A 5,000-nucleotide genomic window follows, 5' to 3' on the forward strand; every position below is an offset into this window, starting at 1 on the left:
GACAAGCTCCCTTTCTTGGACACTCTTGTCCATCGCTCTGCTGATCATTTCTCCTTTTCTATATACAGGAAGCCTATGCACAGTGGTATGTACATACACTTCTTCTCGTACCATCCACTGCATGTGAAGAGAGGGGTGGCCACCTCGCTGTTTCTTCGTGCCCTCCGCATCGACTTCCTTCGTCGTTCGTTCTCCAAACTGAGCTATCCTCGATATGTTCTAGACGTCGCGTTATCCAGGGCGCAGCGTACCTTCTACCATGACTCCCCTCCCAATGAGTCTCCTCACCTGCCTGTCCTCAGCCTGCCTTACACTGAGGAGATCTACTCCTTCCGTCGGCCCCTGCAGTCTCTCAACTGCAGACTCTCCTTTCGCCAGGTGAATACTCTCCATCGTAACCTGGTTCACACCTGCCCTCCCTCTACCTCGAAGGTATGCTGTTCCGTGTGCCTCCTGTGATAAGCAGTATTTAGGTGAAACAGGCGCCAGTCTTACTAACCGTCTGTCTCAACATAAGTACGCAGTATCTAGGGGACATAGCAACAACGCCCTCTTCTGCCATCAGTGGGACACTGGCCATCAGATGGACTGGAAAGCAGCACGCATTCTCTTCCCTTCCGCTGATGTACATGCCCACAGACTGGTGGAATCTTCTCTGATTCAGCTACTGCTTAATTTCAACTTGAACAGCGGTTTCTCTCCTGCCGACAGCCTTCTCGCTTCCCACATCCTTCGTCTCCTCCCTTATGCCGGTCACCCGTCACATAGACCGCCTGATCCTTCGACCTGACCTGACCTCCCTTCGCTTCCGTTCTCCTGTCCTCACCTGCCCCGTGGTTCCCGAGTGCTTCTCCTCCTTTCCCTCTTATACCGCTTACTTTCCCTTCCCTGTACTAGCCTCCAGGCTAGTACAGTGGTAACGTGTCGGCCTCTCATCCGAGGGGTCGGCGGTTCGCGCCCCGCCCAGGCGCGAGAAGTTGCAATTGTCGCCCGGAGGTTACTGCTGTGGCTGGGCACCACGGTGGGTAAGGACTAAGCTCTGTCGCGTCAGCACTCACTGACACACGGTGATCGAGTCGACATTAGTCGGCACAGGCCGGGCTCCCCCATAGCCCGGGCGAGGCTCAGCTTCGCATATGACTTATCCTTCCCTCCTCAGACCCGAAGATGGAATCGAGGACGATTCCGAAACTGTTGTCTCACTTTCCTCAATAAATCTAGTTTGTGCATTGTGGGTTTTTCTTCCATATTATCAACACGGTATTGTGTTTTTCATTGCATATATATATATATATATATATATATATATATATATATATATATATATATATATATATATATATATATATGTGTGTGTGTGTGTGTGTGTGTGTGTGTGTGTGTGTGTGTGTGTTTATATACGTTTATCCATGATTTGACAAATATTAAAGCAACTGCATAAGTGGGTGGTACTATTTTGGCTATGTTCAACATCACAGCCGCTGTAGGTATAATAAAAGACGATTTTCTCTAAAGCTAATGCTGTAACATGCTTTAGTTGGTGATTTTGTTTAGAAACTTCTTGTTTTATGTAACATTTTCGACGAGATATCATACCATATGGACTAGGTCGATCTCGGTGGGACGTTTCCTTTGTTCAACACAGCTTCCTTGTTTGATTCCAATTTCCTGCGTTATCCTCGTTACCTTCACTTTTATTCACGTGGAGAAATCTTTTGTAGTTCTCGCTCGGTATCTGTCTATGTGTGTCTGTCTGTCGAATTATATATATATATATATATATATATATATATATATATATATATATATATATATATATATATATATGTGTGTGTGTGTGTGTGTGTGTGTGTGTGTGTGTGTGTGTGTGTGTGTGTGTGTGTTTATACACACACACACACACACACACACACACACGCACACACACACACACACACACATATATATATATATATATATATATATATATATATATATATATATATATATATATATATATATATATATATATGCATATTTGTGTATGTGTTTGCATGTATGTCTGTTTATATAATATGGGCATGTGTGTTTAAATCAATAAAAAATGCCAATTTACTACACTCCTGTAGCATACACGCTGCAGTGAAAGAGATATTCGAGTGAGTGATCATATCACCTCCCAGTTTTCTTTTATACCAAAGAGTGTTTCCGGAGCTCAGATTATACCAGCTTAATTAACTCTCGTCGAAGAAGAAATATCTTCGCTTGTTTACAATGGCTTTCAAACCGTCATTAGCAGATTAAACAGACGTTACTTAAAGATTTCCAGTGTGTTAAAAGCGTAACACTATACGTGAGAGCGACGAAGGAGAGACCGAGGAAGGGAAGTGTAGACAAATAAAATTGTTATATTGTAAATGTAAATCCCATATGTATTCTCTTCAATTTATCTCTTCTTCTTTTCTTTATTCTTCTATAATCACTCTGAGAAAACCATATGCAAATGATTCTTAAAGAAAAAGTCCTATTCTATAAGTTGCCGATGTTTCCCTTCAGGGTAAGAATACACAGAAACAGCCCAAACTTAGGGGATGACAAACTGCATTGAGAGTGCTTTTCGAAAGTGAACTTGGGATCCGATGTGACACCATAAAGCTTTACATATTCAAGGCTTTGTATGTATTCGATATTTTAGAGCCATTCATCTAAAATGAAGAATTCACTATGAGAAAGGAGAGTTTTGCATGATTTACTATTAATGATGGACTTCTGGACATTGAGCTCACATGAGACACCAAAGAGTTTTGCTAATAACAACTTTTGTCATATACCAACATCCCCCCCCCCCTCTTTCTCTCCCTCCCTCTCTCTCTCTCTCTCTCTCTCTCTCTCTCTCTCTCTCTCTATATATATATATATATATATATATATATATATATATATATATATATATATATATATATAAATAACCATTCACTTATTCACATATGCATGATGATTAGCTGCTATAAGCCCAATACCACCTTCATAGGATTCACTTAAGAATTATGGGTTACAATAAACACTATCCATTTGATTTATAATTGATCCTAAGTCACTTAATGACATTCTCTCAAAGTTCGAGTCATGTCCTCAGTAATGCTGTAATTTATGGTTCTTAAATCTTAGGGATCTGGTGGATTGTAACGTATAATTAATGGGTGGTAGTTTATTCCTTTGCAAATAATGACATTGCACTGCAAAAACCACGTCTCGAATGAGTTTACAAATACACCGAAGAAAGATTTAAGCCTGGATCATGGCTGTAAAAGAAGGAATCAGCGCCTCACCGCAATGGGAATTTATATACGCTTTGCACACACGATTGTTATGCTTGACACGCCCAAGACACACACAGTTTAAATCAAGTTCAAGCCCGCACGTCTCTATGTGTCCAAAGCATAAGTACTTCCCAATTTAACCCGAAGATATGAGGTTCTTGGTCATTATTTTTTCTCTCTACAATGTGATGGTACTATACTGAACTCGCTAATCCTAATAAAGTAATTAACGTCTTATATGACACGTTACCCATCCTGTGACAGATTGTTCATATTACGCTCTCATTTTCCTGCCATTTTAGTAAGCTAATTGATAAGTATACTATTATCCTCCTCTTTAGCCCTTTAACTGGCTGAGTACACTTCTATTTCAGCCTCTTACGACAAAATGACTCTCCTTGCTGCTGAACATTGCACCTCACTGCAAAACCTCCATCACACCGCTACTCTGGCACACGACCACCTTAGCGACCACGGATCACCAAGAACCACCTGTAAAAGCCGAGCAGTAAGGGTATCCGGTCGTGCCATCGGTGTTTCAGGTGTTGCAGACGGCTCAAGGACGAGTCTTGTGCACGGTCGAATGTTGTAAACCATTCGAGGCCGCATGGTAAGTTTCACAGCTCTGTCCCCAGCAGAGATGTGTGTGTGTGTGTGTGTTTGTTTGTGTATGTGTGCGTGCGTGCGTGTGTGTGTGTGTGTGTTTGTGTGTGTGTGTGTGTGTGTGTGTGTGTGTGTGTGTGTGTGTGTGTGTGTGTGTGTGTGTGTGTGTGTGTGTGTGTGTGTGTGTGTGTGTGTGTGTGTGTGTAGATACACAGACACACGGTATCAAATGCACATATACTGCTACTAATGACCGATATTATTCACAACTTGTGGTTAATTGTGATTTCGGTAACAGGATTATTCGAAGTTTATGTGAGTCAAACGAAGTTAAGTATTTTTACACTCTAAAGCGATTGGTAGGTTTTGAAAATATATGAAAATTAAACCATAAACAAGTGATTAGAAATGTAGAGAAAAAGATGGAACAATATACAGTTTTTACTTTTTTTCACTCCTGATTTATACTCTTTCAATAAGCACAGAACTCCTGAGCAAGAAACTATGACACTTACGCGCGCTGTAATTACATGCTATTTTAAGCGTCGCGTGAGAACATGGCTGCAACAGGTATGATATTGAACTATTTTCACTCACTTGCAACTAGATCTGATTGACGCTAGTGCAGTCATATACGGCGATGAAGTTGTGTCAGTCAGACGCAATTTAAATTAAACGCATTAATTGAGTTCATTTGCTTCATGCTCATCAATTACGTAGTGTATGTTTGCTCTGGGTCTGTCATCACGGACGCATCACTACAAAGCGCCCAGGATGTTGCAAGAACAGCCAAAGGGGGGGTGTGGGTGGGTGGAGGGAGGGGGGGGGGCAGTAGTAGTGTCCACGGATGTCTGACAATATTTATGGATATTTGTCTAGAACTGAACGACTTGTGTAATAGTGAAAATACGAGTGTTTAAAAGACTTTTGTACTGTAATAACACTATAACTTAGCCTTATTATATAGAGAACCTTTACGAAACGAAAAAAAAGACGCACGGAAAATAGACGCAGAAAATTATTTCTTTCTTAAACGCCAAAACCACAATTATGACAATCTACAAAGGATTCCGACTCAAGCGAGACTGGGTTCCTGCG

This window comes from Penaeus vannamei, chromosome 5, assembly GCF_042767895.1.
Source record: "Penaeus vannamei isolate JL-2024 chromosome 5, ASM4276789v1, whole genome shotgun sequence".
Lineage (NCBI taxonomy): Eukaryota > Metazoa > Arthropoda > Malacostraca > Decapoda > Penaeidae > Penaeus > Penaeus vannamei.